Here is a 19419-nt window from a genome sequence, read left to right on the forward strand (position 1 = left end):
TTTATCATCATTATTTTATTGTGAATTTTAGGCATTTATCATCATTAAATTCTGTAAATTTTAATTCCTTATCATCATCATTACTTTCTGGAAAATATTAAGTGCTTACCAACTTCATTTTCGTGCATATTTGAAATTTATCTTCTTCGTTTATTTTACGGATATTAAGAATTTATCATCCTCATGTTCTAGTAGATACTACACATCTATCACCTTTTCTCTCTTGAAGACATTAAGTTTTTATCATGATCCTTTCTTTTAAGAATTAAGAGCTTATCGTCTTTGTTTACTTGCAGATGTTAACCATTTATCATCTATCTATTTTCTAGTAAATATTAAAAATGTAGCATCTCTACTTTGTAAAAGTTAAACATAATGAATCTTTCCTTGTTACTGCAACTATTAAAAATCATTATTATGATGATTTATAGAAATAATGGCCATGGTTTACTTAAAAAACATGATTTTTAATATATAAATTAATAAAAATTGTCATATTTTTACATTTAATGTAATCTTTCCCCTTGCTACAGATCGTAAACATAACAGTTAGTTACTCCACGTAGTGCTTGACAGACAGACATTTCAAATTTTTAAATAAAATTAACTCAATTTTAGGGTGTTTGAATCTTCAAGATTAACTTTTTACACGAAAAATTCCTTTATTATTTTTGAAAATTATCATCTTTCTTCCCTATAAGATGTTAACATCTTTACTTTGTCATTATCACGTTTTAGTAGATATTAAGCTTTATCATCATTATTTTCTTGTATATTTTAAGAATTTTTCATCTTCATTTTCTCAAAAATGTTGAGCTTATCATCATTATTTTCTTAAAGATATTAAATCATCATCGTATAGATTAATTTTAAGAATTTGTCATTATCATTTTCAGGAGGATATTAACAGTTTATCATCATAATCACTATCATCCTGCAGATTGACTTTAAGACTTTATCATCATTTTTTGTATATTTTTAAAATTATATCTGCAAGAAATATCTGAAAGAAAAGAATGATGATGATCTCAACATAACATCTTCACTTTCACAAAAAAAAAGTGATCATCATAGTCATCATCATCAACGTATATATTAATTTTAAGAATTTGTCATTATCGTTTTCAAGAGCTTATCATCGTCCGTTTCTTACAGATATTAAACATCATCATTATCATCTTATAGAATGACTAAGACTTTATCATCGCCATTTTCAGGAATACGTAAAGAGTGTAGAATAATAGATAATGGGAATAAAAAGTGATGATGATGATACATCATCATCACTTTTTATTTTTATTCTAATACTTCGATTGTTATTATAGGTGTTTCATATCAAATCAAAAATAAGGAAGCGACAGTCGAGTGTAGTGCGTGACGGACAGACCGCCTGATTTCGAGCTATTTGCGTTTGGGAGGGAGAAAGTCGGGTTATAATTTTTTAATTATCCACATTATCCATTAGTTATTTAGATGAATTATTAAGAAGGTAAGAAACTGGGACGAGAGAATTTTCTTTTCGTTTTCATAATTTGTAGATAAGTAATTGACTTTTTCACTTACTCCAAACTGAAAGCTTATTACCCACTCCTCTCTAAAAACTTAAATAAACACATGCAAATTTGATTATCTTTTATGTTTACATTCAATTTTCTTTAAATGTCTAACCCCAAGAAGATATCCGCCTCTTTTTTAATTCTTTTTATGGAGGTTTTCGTGCTCCTCCACCCAATTCGGCGAACTTCACGTATGCTTCCGAGTTGTGACGATAGCGTAACTGTTCCAAACGTCTGTTGGGTGGAACGGGATGGTAGATGCGATTTTTTCCTCGTTTCTCCGTCCAATTTCGGACTGGTTACCCGCTTTCGCCACGCTAAATCAAAAATTTGAGGCCCAATTTTATTGTTTTAACAGTATAATAAAAAAAATTAGATAACTCACAGAGAATTAGAGCATTATCATAGGTGATTATGGGCGAAGGGAGACAAATAATTTGTTATGATGTAATTTTATTTGTTACTCTGCCCAATTTGCTTTTAATAAATTTTGTCTTTTTATCCAATATCTTTAAAATTAACTTTTTAATCGTCGCTGTAAAATGGACGGAGAATTTCTGCCTTTATCAGTAACTAGTTTAAAGAAGCAATTTTAATTATTTTTCTATTGCTCCGCCCAATTTTATTTTGTAATGCCATAGTCGTATAGTTGATATGTTACATTAATTTATATTACTTGTGAAAAATTACGTTAGAAAGAATGTAACTAATCTGATCAATAAAGATGAGATTGGGCGGAGTGGCTGTATTTATTGGTACACTTCACATACTTATTCTTTACTCGGACCTCATTATTTTACCAATAAGGCAATAAGTTTGCACTTATCTACAGAAGAAATATTTAATATTTATTATTGCTTGTCTTTTGCCAATACTGTTAAATTGGGCGGAGAGCGGAGGGCGGAGGATTCAATTACGATTTCGTAATTGAATTGAACAATGTAATGTTGTATTATGTGTTGGATTGTCTATCGGCCTGTTTATCAAACCCGAATACGTAAAGTTAATGCTCCGCCCAAATTTATTCTTTTTTCCTACATTAAAATTAAGTTATCTATTTTCTAAAATGATTATTTAAAATATTTTTTTTTGTAAATTCTAATTACTCCGCACGATTGCGTGTAAAATTTTAATTCTTAATGATTCCTATATCCAAAATGCTCCGCCCGAAACAAAATTGATTATGATTTTTAGAAATTCCATATCAAAGATAGTTTCTTGATCATAACGGCTTCTAACGTTTACTCTTCAGTTTCTAAGAGGGGATATTGGACATAGTATCTGCAATAAGTTTATTGAGAAATTCTAATAACTTCTCCGCCCAAAATCGAATCCTCTGTTTATGATTTTTAACAAAAATTCTGCAAAAAAAAGAAAACAAGATTAAATAATTCAATCGAAATGTTGCTTTTAGTAATGGGAAAACATGTGTGAACATGATTCTTTCTGCTGTTTTGCTAGAAAATTAAATAACTCCGCTCAAAATCGCTTCGTATTATTAAAGGAAAGAAACATTATCATCTAAGCCATCTACAGTGATATTTTAAAAAGATTTTATCGCTATATTTTACATTTAAAAAAGGAAGACGACGTTTTATCTTTCTTCTACACGTAACCCAACGATAAGTTATATATATATATATATATATATATATATATATATATATATATAATTGTTGGGATGCTGTAGAACCGAAGTAAAAAGTTTTGTTTGATGTGATCCCATTTAAAAAAACTAAGGTCAGACACGTCTATAACGCAGAAAAGAATCAAGAAAAGATGAAGATGTAAACGTAGAAAAGAAAACACATCTGCATTTTCTCACGGATTTCAATCTTTTTTATTTGCAGTAACGTATCTAAAACAATCTAAGAAATTTAAAAATAATTCTAAAAATTTTTTATTAAACTACCGGTATATATATATTTTTTAGATTCACCTGTAAATAATTAACTTAACTTTTTTTTCCTCTTCCACTTTTTCGTTAAATATTAAACATCTTGTTAATTCTACTTCACCTTGCAGCATCCAAAGATGAGGAAGAGCAATAATCCTGAATAGGTAAAGAGATAATAAGATGGATACGTAAGAACTTTCTACTTAGTGTTACTTACCCTTCAATTAATGTATTTCTTTTTAATGATACGCTTCTTAATTGATAAACACAGTCATATATTTAATATATGCATTTTTTAAAATGAAATTTCGCGTAATTTCACTTATATTCAACTATTATTTAGCACTAAACTTGTATTCTTCTTACAAATATTTAGTAACTTATGTTTGTAATTATGCAGTCAAACCTATGTACACAGCCACTGACGGAAACATAAAAATGGTTGTTGTTCGGAGGTTATTTTGTATGAATTCCGTAATGGCTGTCGTTTAGAGGTGGCCGTTGTTTAGAGGTTTTACTGTATATTTCTCCGCCAAAAAATCTCCGCCGAATTTCGTGAAAATTCTGTATGTACTTTCACGTACTTTATTCCTTTGTAATTAAAATTAGATTTTAGATAGATTTCTAGAAATGAAAGAATCTTTCAGTGAATTATAATTTGTGTAACTCCCAAAAATAATATATATCTCCGCCCAAAAACGACATATTACTCATAAGAAATATCTAAACTCTTGAAGAATTGCATAGAATTATTTTACAAGTGTTTCAATGATATAATAGAAGAATAAATTCACCGCCTAAACTTACGGACTCCGCCCAAAATTTATAATAATCGCTTAATTTTGTATGTATTTCTTATAAATTCCAGTAAATTAGTTTTAGTTCAATTTTCTTCAAGAAGGAATGGTAGAATTTTTAAAGCTCCGCCCAAAATGTTGGAAATTTTGTACAATCTTTCTCGACTTTTCTCTTGCCGAGGCAATATTTAAAATTAAAATTTAAGTATCTTATATAAATGGATATTTTTTAATAATGTAATTTTAGTTTTACTCCACCCAAAATATATAAACTAATATCAACAGATATTGGTTCTCGTTTAAATTTTTCAACAAGGACAAAAACAAAGTAAATTGGGCCCTAAGCAATTTGCTCCGTCCCAAAATAAAGGAATGCGACAACTTGCTCTCAGATCTCTTTTTCATTCATTCAACAGAAAATAATGGAAAACTCAAATAAAAATTGAAGTAGTCACGAAACAACAACCAAAAAATTACATTTTCCTCCCTCTAAATTCAAGATAGGTCCATAAAATTTAAGGAGGGGCAAATATGTAAAATCAGCTTCACCCTAAAAAAATTGCTAAACTGTTATATGGCATATTCTCATAATTAATATCTAACACTAACGATCACTTTAAAACATGATTAAGAGTAGCCCCCGCTCAAAATTAGAAAGTTTCACTGAAGGCTCAATATGTCATGACAACAATATTGAATCTTATGTAAACTTCTAAATACTGAGAAGCTTAAAATGAGCCTTCGCCCAAACTGGATACTAAAACACAGAACGCGTATCAACTGTATTGTATAAACTTCTCAACAATGCATAAGCAAAGTAAACATAAGAAATATTAACATCTAAACGACTTTCTCCCTCCCAAAATCAAGAAAATATATACAAAAACATTATCTTTTTACATAGAAAAAATGGATCTACAAACGATATCTCTAGAAAGGAGGGAAGGAAGAGAAGCACCAAAAGGGAAAGGTAAATCACAACATGAGAAATATAAATCACAAAAAGGGTGAGGTAAACCAGAAGAAAGAAGAGATAAATAACAAGACGAGAAAAGTAAATCATAAAGGGAGAAAGTAAACCATAAAAAGAACAAGAAAACCACAAAAATGGGAAAGTAAACTGTAAAGAAGAAAAGGTAAATCACAAAAATGGGCAAGTAAAAAAAGCAATGGTAAATCACAAAAAAAGAAAAAGGTAAATCACAAAAAAAGAAAAAGGTAGATCCAATGAAATCGGAAAGTAAACCATAAAAATGGAAAAGTAAACCGTAAAAAGGAGAAAGTAAACCGTAAAAATGGAAAAGTAAACCGTAAAAAGGAGAAAGTAAACCATTAAAATGGGAATATAAATCATCAAAAGAAAAAGGTAAATCACAAAAAAGGGCAGATAAAAAAAGAGGAAGGTAAACCACAAAAAAGTTAAACCATAAACAGGTAAACCGGGATCCTTATTAAAATTTAAACAAAAAACACGATACAAACCAAATTACTTTGTCTTAGAGAATAATCAAACTCAATTGACGAAAGTAGGATTATCAAGATATTCAGGTAACGTGACGCTAAATGAATTAAATTAACAATGAAGTTAGTAAATTTTGTTATATATATCTTTACATCTGAAGGGATTTATAACTTGAACAATGATGCAATTGTTTCGTTCCATTCATGTGCAAATTTAATTCTCTTCCATTAAGTAAGGGTGTGCAACACGGATTTAACTTCAATTTTTCTTCAATTTGCATCCTGCAAATTTACATACTGTGTAACTGTGTGTGAATCAATTGACTGAAACAACGTCATGTTCAATGTCGTCGACTTGATGCTGTTTTTGGAAAATTATTTTTGGGGGAAACCTTTTTAAATAAATGTTTACTTGTATATAACAAAGATGGAATTTTTTCAAAGTTACATTCTTGTTCATATAAGTTTATTAAGAGATTGTTATCATAATTGGGTGGAGTACATAGATTAAGATGAAATCTACGTTTGGGATGGAGCCTTTTTAAAAACATTTGCATATCAAATGGTAGAGATATGTTGAGTTGTGCCCTTTATTGGGCAAACTCAACGAGGGCACAGCTCAACATATAATAATGTTTATTAGTGGGAGGAGTATTTATATATACAATACGTAAGTTAGAGTAAAAAAGGAGTTTATTTCATAGTATTTCTTTGTATAGACTCTACAACTCTATAACTACGTTAAGAAATAATTTTTATGTGTAGAAATTATTGAGCGGAGTATTTATAAATGTAATTTATTATGGGATGGAATCCTATGAGGTTTCTTGTTTCCGTATAATTTAAAAGAGCGGAAAAAATGACCTGTTGCTCTCAGTATTTATAGATCAGCGATCATGCTATGGCATCAATTGTTTGCCAGCATCTAATTTTGGGCGGAGTAACAATTTGTGTGTTACTTATATCGGAACAGAGCCTTTAAAAGTAGATACTTCTTAACGTAGTGACAGTGCCCAGGTACGCAATATAACGTCGGAAGCGAAGCGAAGCTTTAGCGAAGAATTAAGCAGAATATTGGGCGCAGAAACTCTCCATCTTAGCTCACTTGACCGAAGAAAACGTTTTCTAATTGATTTTCTCCTGCAATATTTAACGATAAAACACTTTAATTTATTATTTTAAATCATTAAAACATCAAATTTTTTAAACGAAAATTCATATAAATGAAGAATATTAGCTCGAAAATTATGAGGGAACACTAATTATGCAATAAAACTTAATGATGATGATCATTATAACGTTTAAATGCTTAATGATCATCTTGCTAAATGCCTTGGAAAAGTCAGGAAATGCGTTTTAATGTGCAGAAAAATTGATAAATGTTAAATTTAAATGTTAAAATCCATTGGGCGGAGCGCCGTAGATAAATTCGAAAACAGAATGGTGAATATCTCGCTTCTTTTTAGTAATTTCCATAGGTTTAGTGTTTGAATCAGACTTGTGATCTTAAATCCTACCTTAAACTCGATAGAAATTTTGTATTCAGTTACATGTCAAAATGCTTTTTGAGCTTAATGCGTGACAGACAGACGTTCATTACATAAATTCAAGAATAAACTTTTGTGTTCTTTCTTACTAAGTACTTTTATACATTAATTTGAGCGGAGCAATGCAGTTTTGACAGCTTGAGACTCCCTTAAATTGGTTTTTAGATTTGGACCTTCAAATCCCTCAACGTTCATAAACTAAGACGGTATAAAGAAATTTGGGCGGAGTATTGTCTGCAACTCCTCTTAAGCATTCATATTAACAGATTAAAACACACGAATTACAAGGAAAATAATAAGTATGCAACACATTGGTTGGGTGGAGTCCATTAATTTTTCTTTTTATTTACTGCCCATATTAATATTTATTAATACAAAGAAATTAATATTTATAAATCTTGCTATTTTGATTTCTTTCATTTAAAATTTATTTAACTGAATATAGAAAAATGTTCTATTAAAAATCTAAAAATATTCTGTTATTGAAAGAAAAATTTAGTAATTTACCCTCTTTGAGAGAGGAAATTTTTGGTTTTCCCATTTTTAAGAGAAAAATCAACGAATTTTGTATCGAGGGAGAAAATTTACTTGTGTTCTACAACTTGTGGGGCTACTTTTACTGTGTTCTACAACTTTACTTGTGTTCTACAACTTTACTTGTGGGGCTACTTTTACTGATTTCCGTTTTTTAGGGGAGAGAAAACAGTAAATTTGGTCGTAATGGAGAAATTCCCTTTTGTAGAAGAAATAAGCAATTTTTCCCCTTGTAAGCTGTAAATTTTGTTTTCAGAAAGAAAATTTAATGGCATTCTTCTTTTGAGGAAAGGGGAAATTAGCAAAATTTTCCTCGAATGCAGTAAATTTTGCCTTGAGGGAAAAAATCTACTGGAATCCTCATTTCCAGGAGGGGAAAACGGTAAATTTTCAGCATCGCATGTGAATTTTTTAACGAGATTTTAAAGATTTTGTGAAGGAAAAAATTCAATTAAGTAAAATATTTTACACAATTTCTATACTTTCGAGCGCTGACATTTAAAAGAATAATCAAACAACGCGATAATACGGATGAAAATAATCTTTTTGCATTATTTTTCATTTGATATTTCTATAATTTAAATAAACTTTGACGTTTCCTTTATCAATTTATTACTCCACATTTTATTTATTAACTTTTTTTTGTTATGAATAAAATTTATTTTAATCTGGACGAGAAGAAATAAATAAATAAATTACTAAACTTGTTTTTAATCTCTTTTTCAGTAATTAAATTTTCTTCTATATTAAAATAATTAAATAATGATTTTTTTACTTCGTTTTATGTCATTGTTTACAAAAAAAAACGTCTTTTCAAATTTTTTTGTTTTAAAATTAAATTTTTTCTTTAATATATTTTCAATCATTTTCTTTGTATATTTAATTGGTTTGTGAAAATTCTGTGATATTATTGAATATTTTCTTCACTGTTTAGCATTTATTGATTGATTTTTTAATATATTTTCTTTAGTTTTCTTTATTGTACCTTTATCCTGTATTTAAATTCGTTTATGAATCTAACATTTTCAGTTTCGTTGAAGTTTTCTTCTTTGTAAAGAAATTTCGAGATGTTAAATTACCAAGGGTATTACTTTATTTTTTCTAATCATTCATTTATCAATTTTCCTGTGTTATTTCCCTAAATTTCCGTGATTTTTCCCTTTTTCCACTAAATTTCTTCGATCCTATATGTTTTCCCCAAAACATCCGCAATTTCCTAAATTTGAATAAATCCTTCCTTGCCACAAATTCTGTCAATCCTGTACATTTCGTTAAATTCTCTACCATTTCCTCAAATTTGGACCACTTTCCTCCCTAAATTTCCCTATTATTTACAATTTAAATGAATTTTGACACCTACTAATACGTTTTCCTTAGTTTCTCTGTCATTCATCTATAAATTCCCTTTATTTCACTGAGCCATTTTCAGAAAGTTGAATAAGTTTTCCCATTCTAGGGAAATTTCAGGTTCAAAACGAGAAATTTATCCCTTTCTAGAGAAAATTTATCCGGAAAGAAAAGAAAAACAAAACATTTCAAAGAAATTGTCTTTCCACAAGAAATGAAAAGGAAAATTTTCTAATTTTCAGATACTTTTCAAAATTTTTGTATAAAAGACATTTTATTATATAAATGATCGAGAAAATTTAATTGTAAAAAATTATTTTTTTTTTAATTTTCCTTAAAAAACAGAAAAAATATCCTTTCATTAAAGCGCAAAACGGAAAATTCCCCAAGTTTCTGGATTTTCACCAAAATTATTTTTTTAGGGAAATTTAAGAATTGAATAATCCAATATCTGAAAAATTATATTTATATATATTAAAATATTTCATATTATAATAAAATAAATGGACTTAAGAGAATTATTCAGGAAATTAAAATAAATTATAACTGTTAACAATTCCCTAAAGATGGAAATTTTTTGTAAATTTTCTATAAAACAGCTGAAAGAAAATTTTATTATAGACGTATAAATTTAATTACATTGTTATTTAATGTTTATTACACATTTAAATTGTATATCATTTCCCAAAACTTCACGCTTAACGAAATTTCTTGTGAAAAATTTTTAAATAAGTTTTTCAATTTAAAATTTTCAGAAAAAAAACATTTGCCATATTTACGTATTTTTATTTATCTCATTTAAATAAATCCATATTTTTATTTTAAGACATCAAAACAATCCTCAAATCAAATTTTACTAAGTTTTGAACTTTTGACCTCCAGGAAAATCTTTTCTTGAAAAATTTCCCTAAAGGATTTTTTGAAATATAATTTATTGTTATTTTTAGATATACATGATAAAAAAGAAATCCTTATTTCGTATTAATTTCGAGATATTGTAGGGAAAGATTATGCGAAATTTTCCCTACAAAGGAAATAGAATGTTATTTTTTAATTATTACAAATTATTACAATTTCGAAAATTTGTACGAAATGAAACGATTAAAAATGGAATATATGAGAGTGGATAAAAACAAAAAAATTCTTTTTAACTTTAAGGGAAATTCCCTAAACCTCCGAGAATTTCCCTGAATCATTTTCGTTTACAACAAAACTTTTTTAATAATCAGAAGAATAAAGAAATGGAGTAAAACTAAGCAAGGAATAAGAAAAGCATTTTTCATGAAAAAACTAATTTTCAGAATAAATTTTCCTAAATTGTCCAGAATTTCCTGAAAATCGGAGAGCAAGTCCTATTAAATTTTCAGAAGTAGCTAAAAGAAAATAAGGAAATGGGTACAAAAAAGGAAGAAAAGAAAAACATTTTTTCTTTCATAAAAGTTTAGGGAAATTTCAAGATTAATTTCACGAAATTTTAAAAGTCTCTTTAAATTTTTGAAAAAAACTTTCTTGAAATTTCCAAAATTACATAATATACTAGATTAAATTACTTAAGTACAACAATAATGGAATTTTATCTTTAAAAATTTCTAATTACAATGAATTAAAATGAGATGAAATGAGAAAAATTTCCATTTTTTTCTTTCCAATTTTTTCTCCATAATAAAAATTTTACGAAATTTATTCCCTTTTTTACGTTGTTAACATCGATAAAACTCTACTTTCTGAATTACTTTTCATTATTTAATTCTTTGCAGCATTAAATTCTCTTTCTCTAACGATCATTATCTTCATCACTAATCTTAACTGATGATTGAATGTCTATCATAACTGAGTTTTCTCATTTTCCATTGCAGAAAGTGTATTAAAACATCATTAAAGGTGAGGGATGAAACTTTATATTAATCATATTCTTGTTGTTACAATAAAATAATAGTTTTATTGTAAATTTCCACAGCTTACGTTACATCAGAAACTGCAAAATTTTATTATAATTTAACAAATATGTTATAAAATATTCAAATTTCTTAACTAGTAGGTCTCGATCCCCTAGAGAGATTGAAAAACTATTCTTGGTGAAAGATGGTTGGGAAATCGAATTCTATCCGTTTAATTAAGGCTGATTTCATAGTTATTCTTATGGAATTAGTTCTTCAGCAGCACAGGAGACTTCTATGGAGCCTTCTAGTTTCGTATATTTACAAGCAATTAACGACATGTGCCATAATTTCTCTGTATGTTTTGAATATTAAATTCTTTAATTAAATCGAATTAAGTCACTTAGAGAGGTAGATTGGATATTGAGAATTTAATTTAGAACTTATTTATGTAGCTTCCAACTTATAAATTCAAATATACCTTATAATTACATATGACACTGTACTGTTAACACCGTTAACATAGGAATAAGCATTATTTCAGTTATGATATCATTGAAAAAAAAGAGAAAATAAAGAAAGTACACAGGAAAATAGAAGCAGCACAAATGTATTCAATAAACTTAGCACCTCTTAGATCTTAAAACACCTAATATCATTGCTGTTTTTATTAATACATGAAATTTAATGCATGTTTAATGGAAAATTATTAACTTAAATTGACAATTTAGAGGACGGATTTATAATATTTAAGAAATTTGAATACGACTTTGAGTGAATTATTTATATTCTAATCTTATTTTCAAGCTAGACTTTGCAGATTTAAATTCGTTTTCTCTAGCCAAAATCTTTAGATAATTTTAATAAACCTTAATGAATGCACGCTTCTACTACTAACTGTATCAATCATCAAGCTTTATACCATTATAAACTTGCTTCTGTGAATACAAACTGTGCTTCCTTAATCCATTTCCATCAAACTAATTGTAAATTCGTTATATATTTTCTGCAGAACTCGAATTACTGAGTAAATCTAGCGTGTAAGGACTAAGTAAGAAGCTCCTTGAGCGAACTTGACCTCATTAATAAAGATTTTATATCACTTCTTTGTCGTATACTCATTTCCTAGAACAAACTGCAGCTTAATACATTTCCTTCCTTAAGCGTCATTACATTAAACACCCTCCTATCAATCTCAACCCTCCTTGAGTCAACTTCACCTTATTACACCTCCCTACTTCAAACAATCGATGTATTAACCTTTTCAAACAAACTAGAAACCCTTACTATCCACATGAAATCCGCAATTATTTTCCGTATCAACCTATTAAAATAGATTTACACACGATAACACTGAGCAACACATATCACCACTCGCTTAAGTAGGGACGTAAATAAGGTAAATATACCATCTAAACGGCGCGATAGCAGTTAAAAATATGGCAAACATTAATAAAATGGTTCTATCATCTCCCTGGAAACACAACTTTTAAATTAAAATACGACAATCCCCCCTTAACGGAATTGTTTGTACATTAACAAACTAGGCTATGTATGAACGTCATATGTGTTGGTTAATGCGACATTTTGCAATTTGTAACAATCGTGTGAGCAAGTAAAGAACGTATCTAGATCGAATTTGCAATTAGCGACACTACTTGATACTAACAGCTTTAATTAACGTTGGTTATTAAGCCATTAGTTGCCCTGCATACGAAGACCAATTGGATAGTTTTGTTATGTGCTACCTGCGTAATAAAATTCGATAACACTGTGGGCGTTTTGCACAGAAAATTAATGCTGTTAGCTTCTTTCTTGCTCCTACTAACGACAAAAACTAGTTAAAAATAACGATAATAGGAAATATTTATTATCAAGAGAAAATTAGAAATGGACTTAAATTAAATATAGGAATATATTAATAATGAGATTAAAATTAAGGAAAAAAAATTATTTCTTTTTTATGAAAATAAGAAATAATAGAAATATCAATGTAATTAAAAATGAAAAATTAGAAATTTTTGTAATTAGATAGTAGAGATATTGAGATTAGGAAATATTAGGAAATCGGGAAAAGAAGAAATGACAAAAAAATAAAGAAATAGGGGAAAATTCAGGCTAGAAGATATAGTAAAGTATGGAAGAATAATGATTCAAAATAAAAAAGTTAGAAAAATATAGGGAAAAAAAGAAAAAATACGGTTTGGAAAATATCAGGATGATAAGGAAAAAAAGGAAACTTCAAATCTCGAAAAATATCAGGATGATAGTGATAAAGGATTTCGTTTATAAAATATAAGGATAATGGAGGAAAAAGGAAATTCAGATGAGAAAATGTTATAAAAATAGAAGGAAAAACAAAAACAGTTAGAAAATCAAAATGGTTCAGACTAGGAAACATTAAGAAAAGGAAAAATAGGGAGAAAAGCATAAAAATTTCTGTAATGAAAACAAAATATATTATGAAAACATTAGAAAATGAAGAAATTTGAAAAATGTTAAGGTTAGAAACTATTGGTAAATTAAATAGAAAAATTAGAAATTTAAAACCGGGAGTAAAATTGAAAAAAAAAATAGTGCAAAAGAATAAATTAAGTGGAGATTAAAACTTATTAGAAATAAAGTACAGAAAAAACATTTAAAAAACGAGATAAGAGAAAAATTAAAGTATAGAAAAATAAGAAAATTAAAAATTAAACATTAGAGGATTTTAGTAAAAGAAAATTTTTAAAATATGTAAAATAAAAAATAAAATTGAAAAAGGATAAATTACGGCTAGAAAAAAGGAATAATTAAAAATCTTTTTTTAAATCTTCCTCTATTTCTTCTATCTTCTACTGTTTTATCACCATCATTATCTTATATTTTCTTCTTTTATATTCTTTTCTTTTGATTCATCTTCCACTATTTTTTTCTTTTACTTCCTCTCTCCTTCCCCCTCACGAGTTAGATATCTTCATCTGTTGCTACCAGAGATTTATTTTCGTTTAAACTTTCCTACAATCTTTTTCTTGATCTCCCTATTCTTCTTTATTCTCTCTGCTTTCCATATATATACATATATATTTAGTCAATCAAATTATTATTTTCTCTTCTACATGTTCTATTTATTTGTTTTTCCTCTTTGTTGACCATTTATCTATTGCTCATATATTGTAAAATTAAGAATAGAAGAAAGTAAATATAAATAAAATAGATTTTATCTGCATTGTATATATATATATATATATATATATTACACTGTATACATAATAAAACAGTAATAATTCCAGAGCAGCAATGGCTGCTTTTCATTACATCTCGTAGTTTTATCACAGGGAAAGGAAAACAAAAAATTTCGTTTTTTATTGCAATTGTAATGCTGGAATCGATTTTTTCTACTTGTTGAATCTGTTTTTTATAATATTATTTTCATTATTTATCTACAGAAAAATCAAAAAAGTAATTCCAGAAAACAAAGAACTTGTCAAAGAGGAGAATCTTCCTCTTCCTCCTCTTTCTCCTTTTTCTTTTTATTCCAACTAGCAGATATATGTATTTGTTTATTACTTATTTTAATAGGAATTTTGTAGTTTAGATTGTTTTTATCTAAAAAATAATAACTTTTATAGAATTTTCTCGGTGTAAATAGAAGTAGTAAAGTAGTAAAGATAGAAAAGAAATAGAATTTTATTGTAAAAAATTGCGCTGGGATGTTTAAACAAGATTTGAAAAAATGAGAAAAATAGTTTATTTTTAACGTAAAATCAAAACTTTTTAAATTATATAAAGGCTTTTTTCTTAAAAGATATATTTTTTGTATGAATCTGTGTCAACAATTCAGTAAATAGCAATTATCTATTCTTTTTTTACATAATTTTTCTAGTAAATAAAATTTATAACAAAGTTTAAAATCGTATAAAATATTCATTTGAAAAAAGAAAACATAAAAATTTTGCTTTGTATATTTTATTTACGTATTTTTATTGCATAAAGAAGAAAAACAAACAATTTTTTCCGATTTATTCATGTAGAAAGTAGAGTAATAAATTGGCATAGAAGTTTAGATTTTAATTTAATTTAAGAAAATTTTTACCGGAGAATTTATAAAATAAAGAAATTTCAATATTTAAATGTTGTTTAAATTATGTTATTTGACTCAATTTTCGTTATAAATTTAACTAATTGTTAAACGACCGTGTATAAAGATATTGTATAAATTGAGGATGTTGAAGATGTTATTTTGATCTAAAAAATGCTAAATGAAAGAGATGTTCTTTTCTCTAAAAAAAATGCTGCTGCTAGATGCTGAAGATGACCTTTTTCCTGAAAGGATGCTTTCAAAATGCTGCCGGATGCTGGAAAAGTTTCTTATGTGGAAAAGTGCTTTTAAATATTCTGGATAAATTAAATTTATATTTAGAAAATCTATTTTAGCAAATTAATTTAATATAAAATCAATGACATATGAAAAAAGTCAAAATTCTACATGTAAGAAACAACTTTCAAGTGGAAAAAGTAACACAATAACAAATTCTCTGTTAAAATAATAAAAATTAAGTGTAGAGTAGGTTTTTTTAATAGACGACAACAATAAATATATTATATAAATAAATAAATTTTTCATTTCTCGTCATTAATACACAATCCTTACATTTAAAAAATTCATAATTTTATGCATATAAATAAACTAAACCCTTGTTTATAGTCATTAATAATCTTATGTAGAAGTACTGTACATACTAAATTTTATTTATAAACCGTAAACAAAACATTGAAGGAATCTGTAATTAACTAGTAATGAAAGCCTTCACGTAGGCTAATTCGCTATTGATGTATGATGCTAATGTTGAAAATTAAATAAATATGTGAGTAATATACAAATCTAATAAAGAAGTACTGCCCAAGATTTTGTATGGTATTATTCCGTACTTTTAAGTAAAAAATAATAATAAAATAGAAGAAAACGAGGTATTTTAAATGCCTAAAACTTTAAAATCATTATCACAAATTATTATTAAAGAGCAATATAATTAAATTGATAACGCGATCGAGTTATGGGTCAATCATTCATAAACTAGATTTGTTACTTATTCAAAGTGACTAATAAGTGATGCACTTAACATTGTTAGCTTCTCTTCATCATCTCTTATCGTAAATGTTAATTAAATTTTTAAAACATTAAGGTTAATAAGGATAAATTAAATAAGTTTTGTCTACATGTATATGTATAAATATACAGTAAATTTTGATATATTTTTACTGAATAATTTTGGATAGTGAAAGTGGTTAGTTTGCACTTGTCTTGATTAAGTTAATGTTCAGTGTTATTTAGGAATTCTGTAGAGAAGTGGGTCGATATAAATGGAATTTTTCTTTGAGTTTTCTAACTTTAAATATTCATTTTTTGTAGCAATTAGTGATATTTTTATCTTATTTTTTTTTGCCCAATTTTATATCATATTACTGTAAATATGGTTAATAATTTATTAAATTGTAGTTAAACATCGTAAATTATTTTAAATTTAATGAAAATTATAGGTTTTTTGAATAAAATTTCAGTTTTTTAAGTATTATATACCGTTGAAGCTAAAAAATTTGAAATTTTTTAGCTTTTTTAGTGGCATTATACGTTATCCGGAAGATCGTGTATTTTTCAGCAACAGTACTATATATTACTTGAAAAAAACGTGAATTTTCAGCATCATTACTATAGATCAGCCAGAAAAACGTGTAATTTTCAGCCTTACTATCATAAATTACCTGAAACTTACACATTTTTTCAGGTAATTTATGATAGTAAGGCTGAAAATTACACGTTTTTCTGGCTGATCTATAGTACTGTTGCTGAAAATTACACGATCTTCCGGATAACGTATAATGCCGCTACCGAAAATTACATACTTTTGTGGATGATATATAATGCATAATATGAATGAGTTTAAGGTTGTTATGTATTGTATTAAGTTTTTACAGGTAAAGAGCGTTCAAAAATCAAATTATATGTAAAAAAATACTATGAAAAGTCCATTAAGAGGGTTCATTAAGGGGTCCATTGATACTTAAGAGGTTAGAAATTTACAAACAAAAAACCGGGTCTATAGGCCTATAGCAATACATGAACTACATTCAGAAAGAAATGGCTATAACTTCCGTTTCCGGTATCGAACTGTCTGTAAACTTCACAAACCTTATGAAACAAATGTAAAGTTTTTTAACATCAAAAATAATGTACCATATATATGCATTTTTTATCTATTGTAGGTACAGTTCAATGTCCAGAAACAAGTTTTCAACACAGACACACAGACCTACAGACCTTAAGAATAATTAAATCGTGATAAAGATTGAGCTGGAAACATATATAAATCACATTTTGATGTTTGTTTTATTCATTAAAGTAATATTTTTCCAGGTATTGAATATAAGTTTCAGTGTGTTTAACTTCACTAAAAACTGAAGCACTTTAAAGCCTATTGATACGATGAAAAATAGAAATTATAGAAGTTAAATGCTTAAAATTGTGAAATTAAAATGATAGAAGTGTCTTGGGAGTATAATTTATCTCATCAAGAACTCCTGAAGAGACTTACTACTTATGTATAATGATCTTTATGAGAAAATTATGAGTACTTCTATCTTAAAAACATTGAACTTTCTATTTTTAACTTAACTTCTTCCACGTACTTTTACGTTTTAAATATTAAAAGCTTAACTAAAACTACCCCCAACTAAGATATATGACGTGAATTCCACTTTCTCTTATTAAATTTTCCATACCTTCTAGCATCAGAACTACACACGACTTTCTTAAATGACCCAAATATTCTCTCGCTTATAACTCAGCACTTTCGATTACTAAAAATAGCCAAAAGGGCAACATTTACTACGAAAATTTAGGGATTTTTCTCAAGTTGAAACGTTGGCAAGCGATCAGATCGATAAGTAAAATCCCTTTCTTGACAGAAACAAGGAAGATATCTACTGATATATCACTTACAGATTTGATCAAAGGGTGTAATTTTGCTTCGAACAATACACTAAAGTAGAATAATCTATTTAGTTTTGTCATGATAAGGGTGCAATGACCTTCCTCCACGCGCGAATAAGCATTGCCAAATTAACAAGATGATAGTGAATTTCATGATGCTTATACTACTACAGGAACAAGAAAGTTCTTAACTTGATAAAAAAGATATCAGCAGAAGTCTATAAGATTTAGGTAAATTAGTTAAAAGTAGGAGAGAGAATCGTGATAGCAACAATGAAAATATCTAATGTTATATCCCAACAACACAGTCAACATTTACTGTTTACTTATGTCACGTTAATGGTATAATAACTCACTTACACGTGAATAAGCTTTGCCAAATTGAAAAAATTAAGAAAAGTAAACAGTATTTATAGTACACAGTAACATTACTATGCTACAACAGGCACAAAAGCATTGTTATCTCATAAAAACAAAGTCAGAGAGTAAGAATTTATTAAAAATTACGTTACGGAGACGTTAAAGGTTAATGTTCTTGTTAAAGGAGGGGATGGAGAAGAAAAAATAAGATTAAATTTTGGCCTTGTAAACAAATTAATACCCTAGAGTTGTAGTGCATTTCCTAGATTGGTTAGAAAGATATTAAAGAAGATTAAATCTTTAAGAATCGAATAAAACTGTTAACTTCTAAACGTGGCAATCACTTTAATTGAAGTACAACACCGCAAATGCAAAGATTTACCACTTGATAACACCCTAAACAAATCAATAATATGAAAATTTAAGATGTTTTACAACTTTATAGTTATAAATATTTTCAAAACTTTCATGAATTAACACGCAAAGTTCGATCCTGTTCACGACAGAAACTTTGAAAGTTAACTCGAATTTTTCATACAAAAAATAAGGTGTAACATTCTTTTAAGCGTAACACTAATTAAGTATTATAATAAGTTAAGTAATTTGCATAAAATTCTTTAGTATAATTTATTCTAAACCGTGTCACATCATCATCATCATCATAACTTCTTTTTCGCTGCTGCGAAACTTTCATGCGAAAATGTCAACCCCCCTTCTTCGATTAAAGTTTAATTATAAAATATTTTAATAAGTAATGACACTAAAAATATGTTTTTTAATGTGTTAAAGTGTCGTTGACACTACTTTCTGGCATTAAAATTATTGATGAGTGATAAACACTAGATTCGCTACAGTTGTAAGCATGGTTGCACATCAACACACGAAGAAAAGAGAAGATAAAAGCATTAATATCGAACGTTTTTAATGAAATACTTTGAACTTTCTAACAAACATGTTCCACTTTCTCGTGTAAATATTTATTTAAATCGTGTGTGCGCGTGTCTGTCCGTTTATTGAAATCTCTGTTTTCATTGTGTTTAATTCGTCGAGAAATTTTCTGCGCCATTTCTCGT

Source organism: Centruroides vittatus, unplaced genomic scaffold, assembly GCF_030686945.1.
Source record: "Centruroides vittatus isolate TY-2023 unplaced genomic scaffold, ASM3068694v2 contig_19, whole genome shotgun sequence".
NCBI classification, from domain to species: Eukaryota; Metazoa; Arthropoda; class Arachnida; order Scorpiones; family Buthidae; genus Centruroides; species Centruroides vittatus.